Source organism: Felis catus, chromosome D2 (genome assembly GCF_018350175.1).
Source record: "Felis catus isolate Fca126 chromosome D2, F.catus_Fca126_mat1.0, whole genome shotgun sequence".
Lineage (NCBI taxonomy): Eukaryota > Metazoa > Chordata > Mammalia > Carnivora > Felidae > Felis > Felis catus.
In genome coordinates this window covers 26,643,016-26,656,827 of record NC_058378.1, presented here as the reverse complement: position 1 = coordinate 26,656,827, position 13,812 = coordinate 26,643,016, and the positions used below count along the sequence as shown (strand labels likewise).

General features: G+C 38.5%; 1 long non-coding RNA gene across 1 annotated transcript; it reads right to left on the bottom strand.

Moving 5' to 3' along the window:
• Positions 1-3,165: 3,165 nt before the first annotated feature.
• Positions 3,166-10,065, bottom strand: LOC123381031. Its single transcript, XR_006587535.1, has 4 exons — positions 9,702-10,065; positions 7,282-7,364; positions 4,412-4,527; positions 3,166-3,501 (listed from the first exon to the last, which is right to left on the bottom strand). It is a non-coding gene; the product is annotated as an uncharacterized LOC123381031 (long non-coding RNA).
• Between the last annotated feature and the right edge of the window lie 3,747 nt (positions 10,066-13,812).

Here is a 13,812-nt window from a genome sequence, read left to right as displayed (position 1 = left end):
ATGCAACATAGTCATAGATTATGTAAAGTAACTATGTAAAGTAACATAGTCATAGATTCCAGTGATTCAGGTGTAGACATCTTCACGAGTGTATTATTCTGTCATGTCACATCATGTGCAGCCTTATAGAGGGGCTCACATGACAAAGAATGGACGCTTCCAGCCAAAACAACCCATGTGTGCTTGGAATCAGATCTTCCAATGCCAATCAAGTTTTCAGAGACTACAGCACCTGCCTAAAGTTTAAATGATCCTCATGGGACACTCTGAACAAGAAACAACTAGCTAAGATACTTCTGAATTCTCAACCCTCAGAAATTGTTAGATAATAAATATTGGTTGTTTTAAGATACTAAGTTTTGTGGTAATTTGTTATAGTGATAGATAGCTAATGAACTCCCAAATGCTAAGAGGGACAGTTAATATCTGGTTAAACTCATCGGCTATTGAAACTTTCTTGAATAAAAAATATATTAGGTGAATTTTCAATGAGGTAATATTTCATCAGAATTCACCATTTTATTCAGCGTTTTCTGAACACTTTATATAATCAAATTAAGATACAAAATACTATGGAATTCACTTACTTTTGTGTCCTTATATTATCCTAATCAAAACCAAAGGCAAAGTTCAAACTATCAAAAATGTAAACAAACAAAAAAATATTTTGTGACTTTTAGTTCTATCCATCAGTAATTCTACTACACGCAAAATCATTTTTTTTGTTTCCCTGATGATAAAAACATAAAACTTTCTCGTAAAAGCTTAAAACATTCATCAACATAGGAAGAATAAAACTAAAGTCTAGTATAATCGAATAACTAGGAAATAATCTCTGAAAGCACCTTGTGCCCCCCACCCCCCATGTGGGTGGGCTTTATCCAGTCTCTGAGGTCCTGAATAGAAGAAAAGGCAGAGTAAGAATTCTTTCTCTCTTCCTGAGTGTCTTCAATCTGGGACCTGGTCTGTTCCTGCTTTTGGACTCAGACTCAAACTAGAATTTATACCTCCACTCTACTGAGACCCGAACTTACTGACTACAGATCTTGAACTTCTCCGCCTCCATAATTAGGACAGCCAACTCCTCTTAGAAAAACTCTGTGTGTGCATGCCTGTGTCTATCTCCTGTTAGTTCTGTTTTTCTGGAGACCCTAGACCAACACTGATATGACACTGATATTATGTAAACATCTGCAAAACTTCTGCCAACGGTATAAAAGCTTCCTAACCATGCTTCATTTTTATAAGTGCGTAAGCAAAATTGAAACTGAAACCAAGCAAAATTTGGACGCCGGGGTGGCTCAGTCCGTGAAACGTCCCATTCTTGATTTCGGCTCAGGTCCCGATCTCACAGTCACAGGCTGGAGCCCCAGTGTCAGGCTCCGCACTGGGCTGGAGCCTGCTTCCGATTCTCTCTCCCCTCTCCCTCTGCCCCTCCCCCACTCTCTCTCAAGAACAACAACAAAAAAGAAAGAAATTAAGTAACACTAATTTGGATCCGTCCTTTGATAAATGAATGGTGTAAAGAATGAAACAGGGAAATTCAGTGCTCTTTCATTAGGTGTGAAGTTCCTTTTTTGTTTTTTTTAGTTCATTGCAGGCAAAAAATGCTATGACAAAAACTAAACACAGTCATTACTCAAAAACCAAATGTATAAAAGAATAGTTGAACTTGCTCATTCCAGGTTTCATATGAGCATAACATAATTTCCCACATTTCCCACTGACAGTCCCAGGTAGCGACTAGCAGCTCCCTGCATCTTGGAGTCGCCACTGAAGACAATGGCACAACGGGGAGGTACGCCAAATGGCTGGCGGGGGAGCGATGTCAAACAGCTCCCCCTAGTTACTCAGATCTGAGCAAGCTTCAGCCACCACTCTCCACTGAAGGAAAGGTCTTCAGTTACCTTGGAACTGTGTTTACGCAGTTGAAGGTCCAGCAAACTTATCGTGGCCTATTTAAATGATGTTTTTAATAACAATGATTCAAAAAATAATTCATGAATAATAGCATCTGATTAAACTATTTTAATAATATTAACAACAACATCTTTTTATTCACAGTCACATGAAACGCACTTGAGAGGGAACTGGAGCAGTAGACGTTACCCAGGGCTCTGCACGGGTTTATGGTCGTCTTACACACAAAGCAACACAACTTGAACAACTGCCAGGATAGAAAGGGAAATTGTCATAACGGGATACAAGAGTGGCAGCTTTAAAATGCACCTGCAGATAGACCTCAGGAGCTGGAGTTGGGATCTAGAAAGATCCCAAGGTCGCCTAACCTGTTGCACACTTGTTGCTTTATTCTGTTTATCTGCATCATTTTTTTCTTCTTGTCGAAGATATGCTTTTTCCATTTTCAAACTACATCATAGAAATTGGACATTCCAGGGGTGCCTGGGTGGCTCAGTTGGTTAAGCATCATATTTCGGCTCAGGTCGTAATCTCATGGTTCATGAGTTTGAGCCCCACATCGGGCTCTCTGCTGTCAGCGTGGAGCCCCCTTAGGATCCTCTGTCTCCCTCTTTCTCTGCCCCTTGCCCACTCTCTCTACCCCTTTCTCTTTCTCTCAAAAATAAGTAAACATTGGTGGCGTCTGGGTTAAGCGGCCAACTTCGGCTCAGGTCACGATCTCACAGTCCGTGAGTTCGAGCCCCGCATCGGGCTCTGTGCTGACAGCTCAGAGCCCAGAGCCTGTTTCAGATTCTGTGTCTCCCTCTCTCTCTGACCCTCCCCCGTTCATGCTCTGTCTCTCTCTGTCTCAAAAATAAACGTTAAAAAAATTAAAAAAAAATAAGTAAACATTGAAAACAAAAAGAAATTAGACATCCCCATGTACCAGAGATTGTAATGTTCAAGTGTTAGTCATGCATACAGACTCACTGGTTATCTTCTAGTCCATATTCCATATGCCTGGGAGAGAATTTCTGATAATCAAAACTTGGTTTGTGTGGCCACCATTTTTCAGCTACCGGTGCCCATGTCAGGAGGCTGGGATCACACTTTGCATGTGTGACCGTTGCCTGAGGATCCAGATGCTTTTTTGAGAGAAGAAGGTGATGCAGGCAGGCTGAATCTGAGGAGGCAGAGGAGGGTCCCATAGGACCAGCCACGCGGGTCCTTGGTTTCACTCGAGACACAGATCAAACTTGAGCCAGAGAAAGTGAAACAGTTTATTGAATAGTGGAAGTGACAGACAGAGAATAGCAGACAGAGCATCTGGAAGACTTGGGAAGGAAAGGAAAATGAGTCATGTCATCACTTGAGTTTACGGGTTTACATTGGAAAGGGGTCTAGTGTACGTGTTCCTTCAGGAATCCAGGTAGGGTCCGATCAAAGGCGAGTGCCAGGTGAAGGATAGGTGTCATTCCACAAATCACTGAAGGTAGGGGGTATAGATGCCAGCATCAGTCGAGATTTGTTCGAAGCTAATGTCCTGAACACGTTTGGGATGTGGGATCTGGCTCTTCTCAGACGTCATTAAGTGCTTGGGGCCTGGGATGAAACTCAGAGAATTAACTTTTGCTTCCTCCTTAAAGTGGAAACATAGCTTCTTTGGCTTATTCAGAGACAAAACACTGAACCTGAGGAAATGGGGCCTGACAGAAAACCGCAGAGATGGAGTCTTTCTAAAACAGTGCCTTTAGCTTCTCTACCTCAAAAGGATGTCTTATGGAATGGATCCACATTGAAAATAGTGCTTCCTATAAATACATGCACATTTAGGAGAATTTTGAAGCGCATTATATTAACTGAATAGATCTTTCAAAATGTTATTCGGTGTGTTTCAGAACTCCGTATACAGTTAAAATATATATGAGTTGCATAGACATGATTGTAAATTGAACCTTTACACTCATGAGATGTGAGTACTTTCTAAAATAAAGGTAATCACTACAGTCAATATGGGTTCAGAGAAAAAAAAAATTTGCCAAACAAATTTTGCCACTTTCTTTGATAGAGTGAACCAGATGTCATCAGGAGTGATATTATGTGACATGGTATGAAGTGTTGTGGTCCTGAGGCGATGGCCAAGAAAGGATTCTTGACACGTCTTGGGTGCAAAAAGGTGGTTTTATTAAATCATGGGGACAGGACCCATGGACAGAAGTTGCTGCATTGAGGTTGTGATGGGTGACTGATTATATACTTTCAGGTTGGCAGGGGGTTAGGGATAGAGTGAGTCTCTAAGGTATTTTGGAAATAAGGCTTCTAGAACTTTGAGGGGCTAGCTGCTTTAGGGAAGGTCCTTCATTACTGTTTAGTGAAAACTCATTCATGAGACCCTTCAGATGTATATCAAGGGACCATAAGCTTGGCATATGATTGCCAGCATATATGTTGTGGAGGGGGGTAGAGATAAAGAAGTTTCCAATGGAATTTTTATTTGCTAAAGTAGACTTACAGAATCCTGGGGTGCTGGGCTAAGATTTCCTTTTGTCCTTGGCAAAGTGTCATCATGGAGGCAGCTGAACTCCTCGAGGAAGGTCACTCTGTCTGTTTCAAGGACTTGTCAAGGGGCTGTAAGTTGAAGGGATATTTAATTTTTTTTTTTCCTTTTCTCTTGTTTCCTACATCATTATAGACAGCATATACAGTAAGGATTTGATACGGTTGTTTAAAACGATTTTGTAGCTGACACCAAGAGATATAGAATGCATGACTCAAAGCAGAACTTTAACAAATACATACATTTGTTGTTGTTTTGTTTTGTTTTCTTGTTATGTCTTCAGCTGCCTGATAGAGATCTCTGCATTGGTAAAAATGGTGAGTCTTTTCTCATCATTCATTCATGAGTTCTATTTATAATTTGAATTTTCTAGCTAAAATTATGATGCTAATCAATCTTTTTATATTTTGGAATGAATCCTGAAAGGACTTTGCAGGATTACAAACAAACAAAAAAAGTGGTATTTACTAAATGGCCAATAATGAATGTAAATTCAGTTGTTATGCCATAATGACAAGCAAAACATACTATCTTTTGGTTCATTAAGAAAATCCATTCATGCTAATATTCTTTCATTTTTTTCAAAAGCTGAGGCAGAGACTGAAAGAGAAAGAGAAGCAGTGACTTTTCCTCCTTACCAACACTCCCATATCTTCCTTCAGTGTCTTGATTCCTCTTCCATAAAGTTTTTATGGAAATTAGCTTCTCTTTCGGGAGGACATTTGGCCACCAAGAGTTCGCATCAAGAATTTCACCTACTTTCATGTCAAAAAATAACAGACATCAAAAGCTCTCCCTCCTAAATTTATTCCTTTACCAGGTGTGGTAAATGTGTGACTAATGATTACTGGTTCCTGCTGGGTCTTGCTTAGTTTGGTAATTAGCTCTCTCAGCTGCCTCATTGTAAATGAAGGGGTCCTAGTGAGTCACTTAAAGAGGCTGAATGGATAATCCATCAAGTAGTCTTTTTGAAAAAGCCCATTAATAGGGGAAGGCACAGGAGGTGGTAAAAAAGGTTCAGCCTGAGAAGTTGTCAAAACATCATCTAGTTTTGTTGGCATCAATATTTTCACAGTCAAATCTCAACATCTGTCATTTAGAGTTTTTATGTCCTTCCTATTCCACCTTAAAACTGATAACAATAGAAGAAGAAAGCTTGGAGAGTAAACCATACATGTGCCAAATTTTGGAATATGTCTTTAATTGTAGCAGATATTAGGCAAAAAAGTGTATGTTGAAAAAAAATCTTGCAATCTGAGCAATATATGAGAAATAGTAACTGAAAGTTTGCAATGCTGCTTTTTTTTTAAAGTTTATTTATTTATTTTGGGAGAGAGAGACAGAGAGAGAGGCAGGCAGAGGCAGAGAAGGAAAGAGAGAAATTCCAAGCAGTGTTTACACTGTCAGTTCACAGTCCTGATGCAGCTCTTGAACTCAGGAACCATGAGACCATGGCCCAAAATCAAGAGTTAGCCGCTTGGCTGAGCCACCCAGGCACCCCTGCAACCCTGCCCTTAAAGGACAGATGATTATACTTGTGTCCAAAAAAACTATCAATTTATGTATCAACTTATTGTTATAAGTTTTGTTATTAACTATTTATAGTATTTTTTTATTTCTGGATTTTATGAAAATACTGCAAATTTTCTCAGTGGCATTGGGGGTGGAAGATAATCCACATTAAAGGAAAAATTGCACTGACAATGTTAAACAGAGCGGGAAGATTTTATTCAAGACTAATGCAATAGGGGAGAGAGGCGGGGGCGAAGTCTGAACTTAAATTCACTAACACAGGTAGTGGTAGGGTTTAATGTGTGGAACAAGCTGGTAGGAATGTTCTGTAGGACATCAGTCCATCTGACTCTGCTAATTCATTCTATCTTTATGACAGGAGGCAGTTTTGCAAGTTGGAGCAAAGCATTCATGGAACTTAGGCTTCTCCTGTCTTACAGAAACTAGGAGATGGGATGCTACCTCCTTTCATCATTATATCCCAGGTGGTGAAACTGGAAAGAGGCTTTTAAAAAAATGTACAGACATCTCAAAGAAGCAGAGAAAAATGTCGATTGGTTAAAGCAAATGCTCTAAGAAAAGGGAGATTAGGACCTCGTGTCAGGAGGAACTGTCTAAAATGTAATTAAGTTATGGGAGCATTAAGGCCATCTGGGTCCCGAGCCTAAAGAAGGGTACACTAGGGACTTCGTGTTTGTTTTCAACTTTGAATTAAAAATGTAACTAAAGAAAATATGAAAATATTTTAAGATTTGTGAAGGCTTTGAGATGTTGAATACACTACTCATTTATAGTCATTATAGTATTAACTATTCCATATGCTTACAATATTACAGATATTTAATTTTATAATTTCCTTGTAAACTGAAATAAGTAACCCTATTTTGATAAATATTTTGTAGTCATAAACCGTCTATATATACATTTATATTATATTTAACTTGGTCACATAACATCTGGGGAACTTCATTTGTCTATTTGACATTTAGAAATAATGATTACTAAGGGCAATTACTGAGGCAGCTGTGCCCACAGCTCAGAGCCTGGAGCCGGCTTCAGATTCTGTGTCTCCCTCTCTCTCTGCCCCTCCCCTGCACGCACTCTCTCTCTCTCTCTTTCTCAAAAATAAATACACATTAAAGGCGGTTATTACATTTTGAGTACTTTCTGTGGTCAGCGTCTATAATAAGAGTTTATCAACATTGTCGCCCTAAATTATTATAATACATATTATTCCAGATTTGCAGATGAGAAAGAAGTTAAAGCTTGTCCAAGGTACAAAGGTAATACAGAGAATTAATTATCTCTCTTACCTTCAGCTCTTTTGACTGCACGACACCCTGTCTCCAGACTCCAACTTCTCTCTTTTGTAACACCTGCCTTTTCCATTGGGCATCTAAAAAATATATCTCAGCCCAGTCAATGACAGAACACATCTAAATTCTATGCAGTTAAATTATTGTCACGCTTCTTAATTCTGAATGCATTCTCTGTCACAAAAAAGCATGCTGATGTTTGTCTTTATAACTTTTAAGAAGAATTAAATTCTTTTTCTTAACCAGCTAAAAAGGCCTGAGTGCATACTATGGAAAAATTGAGTCCAAGTTGAAAATGACACTTAAATCTTACTGCTTGATTAAGTAGGGCAATAGGACCTGGTGTTATTTAATGAACATGAAAACCATAAATCTCAAATTTAAAACACTCTAACATTTGGAAGACTCCAGAAAGACATGTAGAATGGTGGGGCAATTAGCATAAGATCCAGACAACCTAACCTTTTTATATTAATGCTGTGGACATAGTCCAGGTAAGACTTAAAGCTGCTGTCGATATTCTTGTCTTTTATTGGTATAGCATCAACAATTGTGTTTAAAACTATTTCAGAGCCAAGTATTCTTTCTGTGAACAACAACAAAAAAGGCTTGGCTCTCAATTGTATGAATGACAAACATTTGTTCTTTCATTTGCTGACATAGATAAGTGAAAAGGTGTGTGAGTAAAAGCACTGAGTTATTGTGAAATTAGTTGTTTGATGCAGCTATCAATATTCAGCACTGTAACTATTTTTTAAAGTGTATTTACTTATTTTTGAGAGAGATGGGGGTGGGGGGGGGAGTTGCTGAGAGCACAAGTGGGGTAGGGACAGAGAGAGGAGAGAGAACTCTGAGAAAGCTCCATACTCTCAGCACAGAGCCTGATGTGGGGCTTGAACTCACGAATTGGGAGATCATGACTGAGCTGAGATCAAGAGTTGGCTGCTTACCCAACTGAGCCACCCAGGTGCCCCAGCAAAGTAACCATTTTAAAGCTGTTAATGACTGACTGAGGATGATAAGCAGTTTATGTTGGCATGCAGCAATCAGCAAGATGGTGTTTACTGATGAACAAATACATTATGTATTCTCTGAAATGAAAAGGCAGATACTAGCAGGTTGTATGCATGCTGGAGAATGCATCACATAAAAATATGGCTTGTGAAATGGAAGTAAAATGTGTTTGATAAGCAGTTAGAAATGTGGATTCTACATCTGGCTTAGCTACCTAATACTAGTTCTTAGATTTTCAGTGTCCTCGTTCAGAAGGCAGCTGCATGCAGTGATTGAGAACATTTCGGTGGTCCTGAGTCTTAGTACCTGCTCTGACATTTACCTTTAAGCATCAGTACTGGGGCACCTGAGTGGCTCAGTCAGTTGAGTGTCCGACTTCAGCTCCGGTCATGATCTCATGGTTTGCGAGTTTGAGCCCCACATTGGGGTCTGTGCTGCAGCTCAGAGACTGGAGCCTGCTTCAGATTCTATGTCTCCTTCTCTCTCTGCACCCCCGCCCCACACACTTGCACTCTGTCTCTATCACTGTCTAAAAAATAAATATTAAAAGAATAAATGATAAAGCAATAGTCATTTTCTTATAGGGTGGCTTGAGAATTAAGTGAGAATTAAATGAGATAATATGTTTAAAGTATTAGACACAGTACCTCCTATACTGCTGTCAACAAATATTAGCAATATTTGTTGCTAGGCTCCATTGGTTGAGCATCTGACTCTTGATTTTGGCTCAGGTTGTGATCCCAGGGTCTTAGGGTAAAACCCAGATGGGGCTCCATGCTGGGCAAGGAGTTGGCTTGGGATTTTCTCTCCCTCTGTGTGTGTGTGTGTGTGTGTGTGTGTGTGTCTCCATCCCCCTCCCCTGCTCTCACTCTCTCTCTCTCTACAGTAATAATAATAAACATAAAAACAATAATAATAAATATTAGCCATTACTCTTTGTAATAGAGATGACAATCTTTGTTCCAGTATCTGCTAATATCTTGCAAAGATTCAAAGATGAAAATGCATTTGCATTTAGTTTGCAATGTTAGGGAAATGTTACAATGTACATTTAAAAAATCATCATTCTTATTAAACCTGTATTTATTTAAAACCCCAACAGAGACTATACCCGCCAACATGGGCCACCTGAGCACCAAAACCATGAGGAAGGCAGGCTGGGTCATCATTAAGAAACACTGCATTCACCTGGGCAATGACTTCCACACCAACAAACGCACAGGCAAGGGGACCACCATTATTCCCAGCGAGAAGCCACGCAATAAGACAGCAGGCTGTGTCACACATCTGATGAAGCAGATTCAGAGAGGCCTGCTGAGAGTTACCTCTATCAAGCTGCAGGGGGAGAGTTACCTCCATCAAGCTGCAGGGGGAGGAGAGAGAAAGGATGAATCATTATGTACCTGAGTTCTCAGCCTTGGATCAGGAGATGGCTGAAGTAGATCCAGACACTAAGGAAATGTTGAAACTTTTGAACTTGGGTGGTCTGTCCAAACCGTAGGTTACCCAGCCTACAGATGGGATGGATTTCAAAACACCATGTGGGGCTGTTTGAATCTTTTTATGGTGCTCACTATCTTCAATAAACCTTGGACAACAACAGCAAATAAATAAAAATAAAAAGTAAATTTAGGAAAAAGTATAACACAGGTTATTCAACTTTCTATGGGGCCGATCATGTATTCTCTTTAGGCAATGCATCGTGGTTTATATCAGAATGGAATGGAATGTATACTAAATTGGAACTTAAAGATTCACTTGCACTGCTAGGAATTTACCCAAGGGATACAGGAGTGCTGATGCATAGGGGCACTTGTACCCCAATGTTTATAGCAGAACTTTCAACAATAGCCAAATTATGGAAAGAGCCTAAATGTCCATCAACTGACAAATGGATAAAGGAATTTTGGTTTATATGCACAATGGAATTCTATGTGGCAATGAGAAAGAATGAAATATGGCCTTTTGTAGCAACGTGGATGGAACTGGAGAGTGTTATGCTAAGTGAAATAAGTCATACAGAGAAAGACAAATACCATATGTTTTCATGTATCCTGAGAAACTTAACAGAAGACCATGGGGGAGGGGAAGGAAAAAAAAAGTTAGAGAGGGAGAGAGACAAACCATAAGAGACTCTTAAAAACTGAGAACAAACTGAGGGCTGATGGGGGGGTGGGAGGGAGGGGAGGGTGGGTGATGGGCATTGAGGAGGCCACCTGTTGGAAGGAGCACTGGATGTTGTATGGAAACCAATTTGACAATAAATTTCATATAAAAAAAAGATTCACTTGAATATATATAATGATATGACCATAGTTAGCCCAGTTTCAGAAATGAAAATCTCTGTTTCTGTTGGCATACTGTGGTCAATTCAGCAGTTCTAATTAAATGATATTTTCTCCCTCACTGTTTATTGAACTGTTACTTTTGTAATTTTCAGCAGTAGCAACTTTAACTAGGACACTTAACTGGAATATTTAACTATCTTTTTGATGCCCCCTTGAGTTTAAAGAGCTAATATCCCTTCTATGGACACACAAATCCTTTACAATGAGAGTAAGCTGTACTTTTGTTAATAGTTTCATACAAAATATTGAGGAAGAGAGTAGATAAAAGAAAAAAAAAGAGAGAAAAGTGAAATCCTATCTATTTTCTTGTAGATATGATGATATCTAGAATCACTTGGCTTGATGACCAATGGTATCCCATGAAAAATGAATTTAGACCTAGTTCCAGAAGTAATGCAAAACCATTAAAAGATTTTCTCAGAAGAGTGACATAATCTGGGAACTTGACCTGTTATAATCAGAGCCTACCTACGCAATTGCCATGGATGCAGAAAGGCTGATCTTCTAAACATTTTTGTAAGAACCAATATACCCCATTGGAAAAAAAAAAAAATCATTATCTTGTTCTTGCTGTCGCTGAAAGTGAGTGAATTAACTCTATTTTTAATTTCCCTCACTTCCAGAATATCTTAATAAGGAGTTAAGATGAGTTAATTTAAGTATTAAGAAATAAAGCCATTTGTGGGGCACCTGGGTGGCTCGGTCAGTTAAGTGTCCTACTCTCGGATTCACTCAGGTCATGATCTCGCGGCTTTGGGGGTTTGAGCCCTGCATCGGACTGTGTGCTGACAGTGTGGAGCCTGCTTGAGATTCTCAGTCTCTCTCTCTCTCTCTCTCTCTCTCTCTCTCTCTCTCCCTCTCCCTCTCCCTCTCTCTGTCCCTCCCCCACTCATGCTGTCTCTGTCTTTCTCAAAATAAATAAATAAGATTTCTTTAAAAAAAGAAATAAAGCCATCTGCAAAGACCTAGTAGAATTATTTTTAAAAATCTATGTCATGAAAAACATACTTCATTTCATTCCACTAATGAAAATGACTAGGTTTGTTGAGAACATCCAGTGTATTTGTATTTTCATTGCTAAAACTAATGAAATTAAGAAAATACGTCAAGGCATTATAATTTTCAGCATCACAAACATTTCATACATTACATACAGTAGTGCAATTGTTTTTGTCATATCCTTAGATCTGGCCATTCTCCTTTCCTCTTACACAATCGCTATCTGTAAAATATGATCCTGCAGACACAAATATCTGTCCCAAGGCCAAGCATCTTCTGGAGAAAAGTAAGGAAAAGGAGAGAAGGAATACGTTTCAGGGATGGCCACATTTGGTTACACACTGACTTAACTGTTTTATGAATTAATGACATTCTGGATTTCCTCTATATTCTAAGCTGAGAAGTTTTTCAACTTATATACTATAAAATTTGTACTATGCAGTATATTATTCTATGGGTTTTAATAATGCACAAAGTCGTCTATCCACCATAAGAGTCTTGATATAGAACAGTTCAAGCAGTCCAAAAATTTTCCCATGCTGTCCCTTTATAGTTAAAACAGCCTTCTACTCAGTATCCTAGAAAACATTGTTTTCCATCCCTAACGTTTACCTTTTTGCAGAATATCATATAAATGGCATCGTACAAGATGGAGCTTTTGGGATCTGGCTCCTTTCACTTAGCAACATATATTTAAGAGCCATCCACGTTGTCACATCACTCGGTCGTTTATTCCTTTTTATTGCTGCATAATATTCCTTATATTGAATTTACTAAAGGACGTATGTGTTGTTCCCACTTGTTAGCATTTATATGTAAAGTTTTCTATATATATTCACATCCAGGTTTTTGGGTGAACATAAGTCTTCATTTTTCTTTAGTAAATAGGTAGGCATGAGATTTCTGGGTCATAAGATAAGTGTCTATTTAACTTTATAAAAATGCTAATAAGTGACTCTACCATTTTTCTTTCCCCCCAGAATCTATGAAAGTCTGGGAACTCAGCAACTACACATGCAGCTGGTATTGTCAGAAGAGGTACATACTAGTATCTTGTTTTAATTTGCAATTTTTTAATGGCTACTGCTGTTGAGCATATTTTTGCGTGCTTATTTGCCATCCTTTGGTGATGTGTCTGTTATGATATTTTGCTGAAATTTGTTTTCGTTGATTTCTTAATGACTATTGAGTTTGAGAGTTCTTTATTCTGGATTTGTTGTCATAAGTGAAGTTTGCAAATAATTTCTCTGAGTTTCTGCTCTGCCTTTTCATTTCTTTAAGAATGTCTGTCACATATCAAAGGTGACAGACATTTTCCCTGCTTACTCTTAGAAGTTATATAGTTACATTTTACATTTTGGGTTATGATCCATTTAACTTTTGTATAATTTGCAAGATATAGGTGAATGTTCTTATATTTGTGTGTTTACACTCGACAATTCTAGCACAGCTTGTTAAAATCGTTACTTGTACTTTTCTCAATTGGCTTGGATCTTAATTAAAGCTCAGGTGACTAGGTTTGTGCGTCTGTTTCCAAGCTCTGTGTTCTATTCCATTGTGCTGTGTCTACATTGTAACCAACACCATTTTTTTTTATTTATTGTAATTTTAGAGTTATTTGTTCTATTATATTGATTTCCGTTCTTCATCATTTCTATCTTTATGCTTGCTTTTGATTTAGTATGTCCATCTTGTTTTCTAGGGTTTTTTTAATTTTTTTCTTTTAACATTTATTCATTTTTTTGAGAGGGAGAGAGAGGCATGAGTCAGGGAGAGGCAGAGAGAGAGGGAGACACAGAATCCGAAGCAGGCTCCAGGCTCTGAGCTGTCAGCACAAATCCTGATGCAGGGCTCGAACTCACAAACCATGAGATCATGACCTGAGCCAAAGTCAGATGCTTTACTGACTGAGCCACTCAGGCGTCCCCTTGTTTTCAAAGTTTTTAAGGGCAACAGCCAGTTAGCAAATATGGTAGAAAAATATATTTACAGTAAAAATAAATATTATAAATTTTATAGTTTAAGAAAAAGGAAAATTAGTTGAAAAATGACAAATTCCAGATTTTCTGGAGAGATCAAAATAGTTTTAGTTTGTACACGTACAAAAATAGAATTTCATAGATGGACAAAACATATTGAATTGTAGCTACATATATTAACAGGAAAT